Source organism: Petromyzon marinus, chromosome 62 (assembly GCF_048934315.1).
Source record: "Petromyzon marinus isolate PM22_M1 ecotype Great Lakes invasive population chromosome 62, UKy_Petmar_22M1.pri1.0, whole genome shotgun sequence".
Classification (NCBI taxonomy): domain Eukaryota; kingdom Metazoa; phylum Chordata; class Hyperoartia; order Petromyzontiformes; family Petromyzontidae; genus Petromyzon; species Petromyzon marinus.
Window position 1 is genome coordinate 6,345,566 of NC_133728.1, and position 15,438 is coordinate 6,361,003.

Below are 15,438 nucleotides of genomic sequence, written 5' to 3' on the forward strand. Positions count from 1 at the left end.
GTCGGGATCGAACCCACGAACCTCCTGCATACCAGGCGAGGTAGTCAACATCTCCTAGCCACTCTGATGATGATGAGAGAGAGACACGCAAATTCCAAATATACAGCAGGCATCGTCAGCGTCGGGTTCGAACCCACGAACCTCCTGTATACCAGGCGAGGTAGTCAACATCTCCTAGCCACTCTGATGATGATGAGAGAGAGACACGCAAATTCCAAATATACAGCAGGCGTTGTCAGCGTCGGGATCGAACCCACGAACCTCCTGTATATACCAGGCGAGGTAGTTAACATCTCCTAGCCACCGAGCGTGGTGCTGGCCACCCACCCACTCGTGTTCCGTGCCGGCCTTCGTAGGTGCCGCTGCTGCGCTCAACAGCACTTGCACCCTAACAAGCGTGCCTAGGCGACCCTGGGGGATCTTTGTCTGTTTGGGTTTGCGAGACAGCCGCTGTCTCGCCGTATCGCCGCCGCTCACAATAGGGTTTGCTCCACAGGGCAATTTCCACACGCGCGCGCGCGCGCACACACACACAGAGCGGAGATTCATTGGGCAAGAAAACCAATCACGTCCGGCCTGATAACATGCCATTTTAAAGCCGGTTAATTCGAGAGGCAGATTCCCACCAAAGGGACCATCTGGGGTGCAATTCGCGCGCGCGGAGAAGCGATCTCAACGACGTCTCCACCACCTCCCCGCCACACGTCCCGTGTGGGAAGACGCCTCGCGCGCTCGGTGCGTCTGTGTGCGTGTGTGTGTGTGTGTCTGTATGTGTGCGTGTGTGTTGCGTAACGCTGTGTGGAAGCTACCTGGTCTGTCGCTCCGCACTAAGCTTCAGGTCTTCTCGGCCACGGTCATTCCCTCCCTTCTCTACGCTTGCGAAACGTGGACCCCCCCCCCCTAATGGAACATCTTCGCCGGTTAGAAACATTTAGGCTGGCATGGCTACGATCCATCCTGGGTTTAACCAGGCCGGATTGTGTGAGGAGCTCACAAATCCTTGAAAGATCTGGGCAAGATCCCATCGGTGAGTTCCTCCGGCAGGCAAGGCTGCGTTGGCTGAGTCATGTAGCGCGCATGCCCAGCCACCGCATGCCGAAACAGCTTTTGCTCGGCCGGATTGAGGGGGCTAAACGGGCGCGGCACGGGCTAGAGAAGAGATGGAGTGATGTGGTACAGGAGGACGTGGAGCTGAGTAGACTTGCCGATGACTGGTACCAGCGGTGTCAAGATCGGCCTCTCTGGAGGAGGTTCGTGAAGGACGCTACTGGGCAGTTGGAGGTAGTCGCCCTCCAACAACAACGGAGGGCGGAGGAGCGACGCTCACAACAACGAGCGGAGCGCCAGGTGGCTGAAGCACAGCGGGTTGGCACAGTAGGGGGCACAGGTGGTGCATCAGCCAGTCATCTCAGTCAGTCGACGCGTGGCACCTGGGTCTGCCCCGTGACCTCCTACCAGCGGGCGTTCGACACTTCACGTGGCCTCAAGGTGCACATGGCCTGGCACAAGCGTCGTGGTGACGTCAACGCCACTTAGTGGCGAATGGCGGTTGTTGTTATTGTGTCTGTATGTGAGTGGCTGACTGAGGTGCCATCTGTTGAGGAAGTATTGAAGGCGATCCAGAGTCTGAGAACAGGAAAGGCACCGGGCAGAGATGATCTCCCAAGCGAAATGCTGAGGGAGGGTGGCGTTTGTGCACAGACTGCCCTACATGACATCATAACAACAATCTGAACCACTGAACGGATTCCGCAGGATTGGAAGGATGCCCTGGTGGTCCCCCTCTTTAAGAAGGGGGACCGCACAGACTGTAACAACTACAGTGGCATCTCACTCCTCAGTGTGCCGGGAAAGGTCCTGGCAAGGATTATTCAGCATCGCCTTGCCAGGCACGCTGAGGAGAGGCTTGCGGAGCCCCAATGCGGTTTCAGGAAAGGGCGGTCCTGCACAGATGCCATATTTTCTGTCCGTCTGCTACAGCAGAGGTTTAGGGAATTCCAACAGGACCTACACCTCTGCTTCGTTGACCTTGTCAAGGCCTATGATACCATCAGCAGGCCTGGCCTCTGGGTTGTTCTTCGTGCTTTCGGAGTAGTTGATGTTGCGTTGTGGGGTGGCATAGCGGGAGACGACACAGCCATACGAACCCGGCGACCCGAGTTCGACTCCCCCCGTACACGGCCAACCAACACCCGGGCCAGCGACATTTCTGGACCGGATTTGGGCCCTCCCTTTGGGTAGACTCGGCATTAATTGGGCACCAGGTACAGAGTCTCAAAACTGCAGCAATGCGGTGGCAACAGTCGGCCTGGGGGTCATGCTGACCGCGGTGGCTGGGAATGTTAACTACCTCGCCTGGTATACAGGAGGTCGTGGCTTCGATCCCGACCCTGACTCCTGCTGTATATTGGAGTTTGCGTGTCTCTCTCTCTCTCTCATCATCATCACGGTGGTGAAATGTTAACTACCTCGCCCGGTGTACAGGAGGTCGTGGCTTCGATCCCGACCCTGACGCCTGCTGTATATTGGAGTTTGCGTGTCTCTCTCTCTCTCTCTCATCATCATCACAGTGGTGAGATGTTAACTACCTCGCCTGTTATACAGGAGGTCGTGGCTTCGATCCCGACCCTGACGCCTGCTGTATATTGGAGTTTGCGTGTCTCTCTCTCATCATCATCACGGTGGTGAGATGTTAACTACCTCGCCCGGTATACAGGAGGTCGTGGCTTCGATCCCAATCCTGACGCCTGATGTATATTGGAGTTTGCGTGTCTCTCTCTCTCTGTGTGTGTGTGGTCGCGTGGATTTTGTGTCTAGGTCCTCCGCTTTTTTCCCACCTCCCCATTTAGAATTAACATCGCGCGTTTAGAGCATTTGACTGCTATAAATGTGAACGCGGTGATGGCGATAGTGATAAGCCAATTCGTTGAGCTATCACTTCTGATAGCCGGGTCGCTTCAGAACAAAATAACTATACAGCTCAGTGGGTCCTTACCTGGTATTAAAAATTAAATTCCTGACCTGGTATCAAACATTAAATAGTAACGGTGAAAAAACACAGACACGGAGATACACAGACATACACACAAGCAGATGGAGACACACACAGAGACACACAGAGAGATACACACAACATAGACACACAGAAAGAGACACACAAGCAGATAGAGACACACACAGAGACACACAGAGAGAGACACACAACATAGACACACAGAGAGACACACAAGCAGATAGAGACACACAGACATACACACAAGCAGATAGAGACACACACAGAGACACAGAGAGAGAGAGACACAACATAGACACACAGACATACACACAAGCAGATAGAGACACACACAGAGATACACAGAGAGAGACACACAACATAGACACACAGAAAGAGACACACAAGCAGATAGAGACACACACAGAGACACACAGAGAGACACACAACCTAGACACATAGAGAGAGACACACAACATAGACACACAGAAAGAGACACACAAGCAGATAGAGACACACACAGAGACACACAGAGAGAGACACACAACATCGACACACATATAGACAACGCCTATGTGTCGAGGAGGCCTTACATAGAGAGAGAGAGGTAGGGGTGGGGCAGAGAGAAATTCAGCAATCATTGGATGAACGTTAATCAACCAGGCACGGCGTTGACTGTTGTGTTGGCCGACTCTCTGTGTTGTATTGCATTCTATTTCCAAGTTCACTATGTTTGCTTTATCATTCATTCTTACCCGATAATGGTCGCTTGTGTTGCAATCGAAACGTCCTATCCTATTATTATTATTACTACTACGTTAATTTCCTTTCGACGTGACTTTACCGAAAGAACCAGAGTGTCATTCGTGCAGACACAAAAGCTTCGAATCTAGTTTGTGACGGTGAGTATTTGTGTCTCCAATGGAGTATCTTTGTGTGTGTGTCTCTCTCTCTATGGGTCTCTACAAGTAACACGCCAGGGCCGCCTTTGTCTTCCTCGTGGTGACGTCTACACAGAGCACAGCATGCACCCGCCACACTAACCACCCGCTACACTAACCACCCGCTACACTAACCACCCGCTACACTAACCACCTGCTACACTAACCACCGACTACAGTAACCACCCGCTACACTAACCACCTGCTACACTAACCACCCGCCACACTAACCACCCGCTACACTAACCACCTGCTACACTAACCACCCGCTACACTAACCTCATGCTACAATAACCACCTGTTACACTAACCACTTGCTACACTAACCACCACTGCACTAACCACCCGCCACACTAACCACCCGCTACAATAACCACCACTGCACTAACCACCACAGCACTAACCACCCGTTACACTAACCACCCGTTACACTAACCACCCGCTACACTAACCACCCGTTACACTAACCACTTGCTACACTAACCACCACTGCACTAACCACCCGCCACACTAACCACCCGCTACAATAACCACCACTGCACTAACCACCCGTTACACTAACCACCCGCTACACTAACCACCCGCTACACTAACCACCTGCTACACTAACCACCCGCTACACTAACCACCCGCTACACTAACCACCCGCTGCACTAACCACCCGCTACACTAACCACCAGCTACACTAACCACCCGTTACACTAACCACCCGCTACACTAACCACCCACTACACTAACCACCCGCTACACTAACCACCAGCTACACTAACCACCCGTTACACTAACCACCCGCTACACTATCCTGCTACACTAACCACCAGCCACACTAACCACCCGCTACACTAACCACCCGCCACACTAACCACCCGCCACGCTAACCACCACTACACTAACCACCTGCTATACTAACCACCCGCCACTCTAACCACCCGCTACACCAACCACCGCAACACTAACCACCCGCTACACTAACCACCTGCTACACTAACCACCCGTTACACAAACCACCAGCTACACTAACCACCCGCTACACTAACCACCCGCTACACTAACCACCAGTTACACTAACCACCCGTTACACTAACCACCCGCTACACTAACCACCTGCTACACTAACCACCACTGCACTAACCACCTGCTACACTAACCACCACTACACTAACCACCCACTACAATAACCACCAGTTACACTAACCACCCGCTACACTAACCACCCGCCACGCTAACCACCCGCTACACTAACCACCCGCTACACCAACCACCTGCTACACTAACCACCCGCTACACTAACCACCCGTTACACTAACCACCCGCTACACTAAACACCCGCTGCACTAACCACCTGTTACACTAACCACCCGCTACACTAACCACCCTCTGCACTAACCACCTGCTACACTAACCACCCGCTACACCAACCACCCGCTACACTAATCACCCGCTACACTAACCACCCGTTACACTAACCACCCGCCACACTAACCACCCGCTACACTAACCACCCGCCACACTAACTACCCGCTACACTAACCACCCGCTACACTAACCACCTGCTACACTAACCACCCGCCACACTAACCACCCGTTACACTAACCACCCGTTACACTAACCACCCTCTACACTAACCACCTGCTACACTAACCACCCACTACACTAACCACCCGCTACACTAACCACCAGTTACACTAACCACCCGCTACACTAACCACCTGCTACACTAACCACCCACTACACTAACCACCCTTTACCTTAACCACCAGTTACACTAACCACCCGCTACAATAACCACCCGCTACACTAACCACCGCTACACTAACCACCCGCTACACTAACCACCCGTTACACTAACCACCCGCTACACTAACCACCCGCTACACTAACCACCTGCTACACTAACCACCAGTTACACTAACCACCCGTTACACTAACCACCCGTTACACTAACCACCTGCTACACAAACCACCAGTTACACTAACCACCCGCTACACTAACCACCCGTTACACTAACCACCTGCTACACTAACCATCCGTTACACTAACCACCTGCTACACTAACCACCTGCTACACTAACCACCAGTTACACTAACCACCTGCTACACTAACCACCTGCTACACTAACCACCCGCTACACTAACCACCCGCTACACTAACCACCTCCTAAACTAACCACCTGCTACACTAACCACCCGCTACACTAACCACCCGCTACACTAACCACCCACTACACTAACCACCCGCTACACTCACCACCCGCTACACTAACCACCTGCTACACTAACCACCCGCCACACTAACCACCCGCTACACTAACCACCCGCCACACTAACCACCCGCCACACTAACCACCCGCTACACTAACCACCCGCCACACTAACCACCCGCTACACTAACCACCCGTTACACTAACCACCCGCTACACTAACCACCCGTTACACTAACCACCCGTTACACTAACCACCTGCTACACTAACGACCCGCTACACTAACCACCCGCTACACTAACCCCCTTCTACACTAACCACCTGCTACACTAACCACCCGCTACACTAACCACCCGCTACACTAACCACCCGTTATACTAACCACCCGCTACACTAACCACCCGCTACACTAACCACCCGTTACACTAACCACCAGCTACACTAACCACCCGCTACACTAACCACCCGTTACACTAACCACCCGTTACACTAACCACCCGCTACACTAACCACCCGTTACACTAACCACCCGCTACACTAACCACCCGTTACACTAACCACCCGTTACACTAACCACCTGCTACACTAACCACCCGCCACACTAACGACCCGCTGCACTAACAACCTGTTACACTAACCACCCTCTACACTAACCACCCATTACACTAACCACGCGCTACACTAACCACCCGTTACACTAACCACCCGTTACACTAACCACCCGCTACACTAACCACCCGCTACACTAACCACCCGTTACACTAACCACCCGCCACACTAACCACCCGCTGCACTAACAACCTGTTACACTAACCACCCGCTACACTAACCACCTGCTACACTAACCACCCGCTACACTAACCACCTGCTACACTAACCACCCGCTACACTAACCACCCGCTACACTAACCACCCGCCACACTAACCACCCGCTACACTAACCACCCGCCACACTAACCACCCGAACCACCCGCCACACTAACCACCCGCTACACTAACCACCTGCTACACTAACCCCCTGCTACATTAACCACCCGCTACACTAACCACCAGTTACACTAACCACCCGCCACACTAACCACCCACCACACTAACCATCCGCCACACTAACCACCCGCCACACTAACCACCCACTACACTAACCACCCGTTACACTAACCACCCGCTACGCTAACCACCTGCTACACTAACCACCTGCTACACTAACCACCCGCTACACTAACCACCCGCTACACTAACCACCCGCTACACTAACCACCTGCAACACTAACCACCCGTTACACTAACCACCCGCTACACTAACCACCCGCTACACTAACCACCTGCTACACTAACCACCTGCTACAGTAACCATGCACAACACTAACCACCCGCTACACTAACCACCCGTTACACTAACCACCCGTTACACTAACCACCTGTAACACTAACTACCCGCTACACTAACCACTTTCTACACTAACCACCCGCTACACTAACCACCTGCTACACTAACCACCTGTAACACTTACCACCAGTTACACTAACCACCCGCTACACTAACCACCCGCAACACTAACCACCCGCTACACTAACCACCCGTTACACTATCCTGCTGCACTAACCACCCGTTACACTAACCACCCGCTACACTAACCACTCGCTACACTATCCTGCTGCACTAACCACCCACTACACTAACCACCCACTACACTAACCACCTGCTACACTAACCACCCACTGCACTAACTACCCGCTACACTAACCACCCGCTACACTAACCACCCGCTACACTAACCACCCGTTACACTAACCACCCTTTACCCTAACCACCCGCTACACTAACCACCTGCTACACTCACCACCCGCTACACTAACCACCTGCTACACTAACCACCTGCTACACTAACCACCCGCTACACTAACCACCCGCTACACTAACCACCCGCTACACTAACCACCCGCTACACTAACCACCGCCACACTAACCACCTGCTACACTATCCTGCCACACTAACCACCCGTTACACTAACCACCCGCTACACTAACCACCTGCTACAGTAACCATGCACAACACTAACCACCCGCTACACTAACCACTCGCTACACTAACCACCCGCCACATTAACCACCCGCTACACTAACCACCAGTTACACTAACCACCTGCTACACTAACCACCTGCTACACTAACCACCCGTTACACTAACCACCCGCTACACTAACCACTCGCTACACTAACCACCCGCTACACTAACCACCTGCTACACTAACCACCTGCTACACTAACCACCCGCTACACTAACCACCCGCTACACTAACCACCCGCTACACTAACCACCTGCTACACTAACCACCCGCTACACTAACCACCCGCCACACTAACCACCCGCTACACTAACCACCCGCCACACTAACCACCCGCTACACTAACCACCCGCTACACTAACCACCTGCTACACTAACCACCCGCTACACTAACCACCCGCTACACTAACCACCCGCTACACTAACCACCTGCTACACTAACCACCCGCTACACTAACCACGCACAACACTAACCACCCGCTACACTAACCACCCGCTACACTAACCACCTGCTACACTAACCACCCGCTACATTAACCACCCGCTACACTAACCACCCGCCACACTAACTACCCGCTACACTAACCACCCGCTACACTAACCACCTGCTACACTAACCACCCGCCACACTAACCACCCGCCACACTAACCACCCGTTACAATAACCACGCACAAGACTAACCACCCGCTACACTAACCACCCGCTACACTAACCACCCGCCACACTAACCACCCGCTACAATAACCACCTGCTACACTAACCACCTGCTACACTACCAACCCGCTACACTAACCACCCGCCACATTAACCACCCGCCACACTAACCACCTGCTACACTAACCACCCGCTACACTAACCACCCGCTACACTAACCACCCGCTACACTAACCACCTGCTACACTAACCACCCGTTACACTAACCACCCGCCACACTAACCACCCGTTACAATAACCACGCACAACACTCACCACCCGCTACACTAACCACCCGCTACACTAACCACCCGCCACACTAACCACCCGCTACAATAACCACCTGCTACACTAACCACCTGCTACACTACCAACCCGCTACACTAACCACCCGCCACACTAACCACCCGCCACACTAACCACCTGCTACACTAACCACCCGCTACACTAACCACCCGCTACACTAACCACCCGCTACACTAACCACCTGCTACACTAACCACCCGCTACACTAACCACCCGCTACACTAACCACCTGCTACACTAACCACCAGTTACACTAACCACCCGTTACACTAACCACCCGTTACACTAACCACCTGCTACACAAACCACCAGTTACACTAACCACCCGCTACACTAACCACCCGTTACACTAACCACCTGCTACACTAACCATCCGTTACACTAACCACCTGCTACACTAACCACCTGCTACACTAACCACCAGTTACACTAACCACCTGCTACACTAACCACCTGCTACACTAACCACCCGCTACACTAACCACCCGCTACACTAACCACCTCCTAAACTAACCACCTGCTACACTAACCACCCGCTACACTAACCACCCGCTACACTAACCACCCACTACACTAACCACCCGCTACACTCACCACCCGCTACACTAACCACCTGCTACACTAACCACCCGCCACACTAACCACCCGCTACACTAACCACCCGCCACACTAACCACCCGCCACACTAACCACTCGCTACACTAACCACCCGCCACACTAACCACCCGCTACACTAACCACCCGTTACACTAACCACCCGCTACACTAACCACCCGTTACACTAACCACCCGTTACACTAACCACCTGCTACACTAACGACCCGCTACACTAACCACCCGCTACACTAACCCCCTTCTACACTAACCACCTGCTACACTAACCACCCGCTACACTAACCACCCGCTACACTAACCACCCGTTATACTAACCACCCGCTACACTAACCACCCGCTACACTAACCACCCGTTACACTAACCACCAGCTACACTAACCACCCGCTACACTAACCACCCGTTACACTAACCACCCGTTACACTAACCACCCGCTACACTAACCACCCGTTACACTAACCACCCGCTACACTAACCACCCGTTACACTAACCACCCGTTACACTAACCACCTGCTACACTAACCACCCGCCACACTAACCACCCGCTGCACTAACAACCTGTTACACTAACCACCCTCTACACTAACCACCCATTACACTAACCACGCGCTACACTAACCACCCATTACACTAACCACCCGTTACACTAACCACCCGCTACACTAACCACCCGCTACACTAACCACCCGTTACACTAACCACCCGCCACACTAACCACCCGCTGCACTAACAACCTGTTACACTAACCACCCGCTACACTAACCACCTGCTACACTAACCACCCGCTACACTAACCACCTGCTACACTAACCACCCGCTACACTAACCACCCGCTACACTAACCACCCGCCACACTAACCACCCGCTACACTAACCACCCGCCACACTAACCACCCGAACCACCCGCCACACTAACCACCCGCTACACTAACCACCTGCTACACTAACCCCCTGCTACATTAACCACCCGCTACACTAACCACCAGTTACACTAACCAACAGCCACACTAACCACCCACCACACTAACCACCCGCCACACTAACCACCCGCCACACTAACCACCCACTACACTAACCACCCGTTACACTAACCACCCGCTACGCTAACCACCTGCTACACTAACCACCTGCTACACTAACCACCCGCTACACTAACCACCCGCTACACTAACCACCCGCTACACTAACCACCTGCAACACTAACCACCCGTTACACTAACCACCCGCTACACTAACCACCCGCTACACTAACCACCTGCTACACTAACCACCTGCTACAGTAACCATGCACAACACTAACCACCCGCTACACTAACCACCCGTTACACTAACCACCCGTTACACTAACCACCTGTAACACTAACTACCCGCTACACTAACCACTTTCTACACTAACCACCCGCTACACTAACCACCTGCTACACTAACCACCTGTAACACTTACCACCAGTTACACTAACCACCCGCTACACTAACCACCCGCAACACTAACCACCCGCTACACTAACCACCCGTTACACTATCCTGCTGCACTAACCACCCGTTACACTAACCACCCGCTACACTAACCACTCGCTACACTATCCTGCTGCACTAACCACCCACTACACTAACCACCCGCTACACTAACCACCTGCTACACTAACCACCCACTGCACTAACTACCCGCTACACTAACCACCCGCTACACTAACCACCCGCTACACTAACCACCCGTTACACTAACCACCCTTTACCCTAACCACCCGCTACACTAACCACCTGCTACACTCACCACCCGCTACACTAACTACCCGCTACACTAACCACCCGCTACACTAACCACCCGCTACACTAACCACCCGTTACACTAACCACCCTTTACCCTAACCACCCGCTACACTAACCACCTGCTACACTAACCACCCGCTACACTAACCACCCGCTACACTAACCACCTGCTACACTAACCACCCGCTACACTAACCACCCGCCACACTAACCACCCGCTACACTAACCACCCGCCACACTAACCACCCGCTACACTAACCACCCGCTACACTAACCACCCGCTACACTAACCACCCGCTACACTAACCACCCGCTACACTAACCACCCGCTACACTAACCACCTCCTAAACTAACCACCTGCTACACTAACCACCCGCTACACTAACCACCCGCTACACTAACCACCCGCTACACTAACCACCCACTACACTAACCACCCGCTACACTCACCACCCGCTACACTAACCACCTGCTACACTAACCACCCGCCACACTAACCACCCGCTACACTAACCACCCGCCACACTAACCACCCGCCACACTAACCACCCGCTACACTAACCACCCGCCACACTAACCACCCGCTACACTAACCACCCGTTACACTAACCACCCGCTACACTAACCACCTGCTACACTAACGACCCGCTACACTAACCACCCGCTACACTAACCCCCTTCTACACTAACCACCTGCTACACTAACCACCCGCTACACTAACCACCCGCTACACTAACCACCCGTTATACTAACCACCCGCTACACTAACCACCCGCTACACTAACCACCCGCTACACTAACCACCCGTTACACTAACCACCCGCTACACTAACCACCCGCTACACTAACCACCCGTTACACTAACCACCCGTTACACTAACCACCCGCTACACTAACCACCCGTTACACTAACCACCCGCTACACTAACCACCCGTTACACTAACCACCTGCTACACTAACCACCCGCCACACTAACCACCCGCTGCACTAACAACCTGTTACACTAACCACCCTCTACACTAACCACCCATTACACTAACCACCCGTTACACTAACCACCCGTTACACTAACCACCCGCTACACTAACCACCCGCTACACTAACCACCCGTTACACTAACCACCCGCCACACTAACCACCCGCTGCAGTAACAACCTGTTACACTAACCACCCGCTACACTAACCACCTGCTACACTAACCACCCGCTACACTAACCACCTGCTACACTAACCACCCGCTACACTAACCACCCGCTACACTAACCACCCGCCACACTAACCACCCGCTACACTAACCACCCGCCACACTAACCACCCGAACCACCCGCCACACTAACCACCCGCTACACTAACCACCTGCTACACTATCCCCCTGCTACACTAACCACCCGCTACACTAACCACCAGTTACACTAACCACCCGCCACACTAACTACCCTCCACACTAACCACCCGCCACACTAACCACCCGCCACACTAACCACCCACTACACTAACCACCCGTTACACTAACCACCCGCTACGCTAACCACCTGCTACACTAACCACCTGCTACACTAACCACCCGCTACACTAACCACCCGCTACACTAACCACCCGCTACACTAACCACCTGCAACACTAACCACCCGTTACACTAACCACCCGCTACACTAACCACCCGCTACACTAACCACCTGCTACACTAACCACCTGCTACAGTAACCATGCACAACACTAACCACCCGCTACACTAACCACCCGTTACACTAACCACCCGTTACACTAACCACCTGTAACACTAACTACCCGCTACACTAACCACTTTCTACACTAACCACCCGCTACACTATCCACCTGCTACACTAACCACCTGTAACACTTACCACCAGTTACACTAACCACCCGCTACACTAACCACCCGCAACACTAACCACCCGCTACACTAACCACCCGTTACACTATCCTGCTGCACTAACCACCCGTTACACTAACCACCCGCTACACTAACCACTCGCTACACTATCCTGCTGCACTAACCACCCGCTACACTAACCACCCGCTACACTAACCACCTGCTACACTAACCACCCACTGCACTAACTACCCGCTACACTAACCACCCGCTACACTAACCACCCGCTACACTAACCACCCGCTACACTAACCACCGCCACACTAACCACCTGCTACACTATCCTGCCACACTAACCACCCGCTACACTAACCACCTGCTACACTAACCACCCACTGCACTAACTACCCGCTACACTAACCACCCGCTACACTAACCACCCGCTACACTAACCACCCGCTACACTAACCACCCGTTACACTAACCACCCTTTACCCTAACCACCCGCTACACTAACCACCTGCTACACTCACCACCCGCTACACTAACCACCTGCTACACTAACCACCTGCTACACTAACCACCCGCTACACTAACCACCCGCTACACTAACCACCCGCTACACTAACCACCCGCTACACTAACCACCGCCACACTAACCACCTGCTACACTATCTTGCCACACTAACCACCCGTTACACTAACCACCCGCTACACTAACCACCTGCTACAGTAACCATGCACAACACTAACGACCCGCTACACTAACCACCCGCTACACTAACCACCCGCCACACTAACCACCCGCTACACTAACCACCAGTTACACTAACCACCTGCTACACTAACCACCTGCTACACTAACCACCCGTTACACTAACCACCCGCTACACTAACCACTCGCTACACTAACCACCCGCTACACTAACCACCTGCTACACTAACCACCTGCTACACTAACCACCCGCTACACTAACCACCCGCTACACTAACCACCCGCTACACTAACCACCTGCTACACTAACCACCCGCTACACTAACCACCCGCCACACTAACCACCCGCTACACTAACCACCCGCCACACTAACCACCCGCTACACTAACCACCCGCTACACTAACCACCTGCTACACTAACCACCCGCTACACTAACCACCCGCTACACTAACCACCCGCTACACTAACCACCTGCTACACTAACCACCCGCTACACTAACCACGCACAACACTAACCACCCGCTACACTAACCACCCGCTACACTAACCACCTGCTACACTAACCGCCCGCTACATTAACCACCCGCTACACTAACCACCCGCCACACTAACTACCCGCTACACTAACCACCCGCTACACTAACCACCTGCTACACTAACCACCCGCTACACTAACCACCCGCCACACTAACCACCCGCCACACTAACCACCCGTTACAATAACCACGCACAACACTAACCACCCGCTACACTAACCACCCGCTACACTAACCACCCGCCACACTAACCACCCGCTACAATAACCACCTGCTACACTAACCACCTGCTACACTACCAACCCGCTACACTATCCACCCGCTACACTAACCACCCGCTACACTAACCACCCGCTACACTAACCACCTGCTACACTAACCACCCGTTACACTAACCACCCGCTACACTAACTACCCGCTACACTAACCACCCGCTACACTAACCACCCGCTACACTAACCACCCGCTACACTAACCACCCGCTACACTAACCACCCGCTACACTAACCACCGCTCGCTCTCCCTCGCTCGCTCACTCTCTCCCGTAAAATGACCACAACAACAACAACAACAAATATTAAAGTAGACCGATTTGAGTCGTTTTTCACTCTGGTCACGGACAGCATCTCTGAGCCTTTTTTTTCGTGTTCTTGTTACTTTACCGCAGATCCTAGTGGCACTCGCCCCTACAGCACCCCCCCCCCCTCTTCCCCCCATTCCTCTTTGCCAGAGGCTACACGGGGCCACCTTTGTCTTTG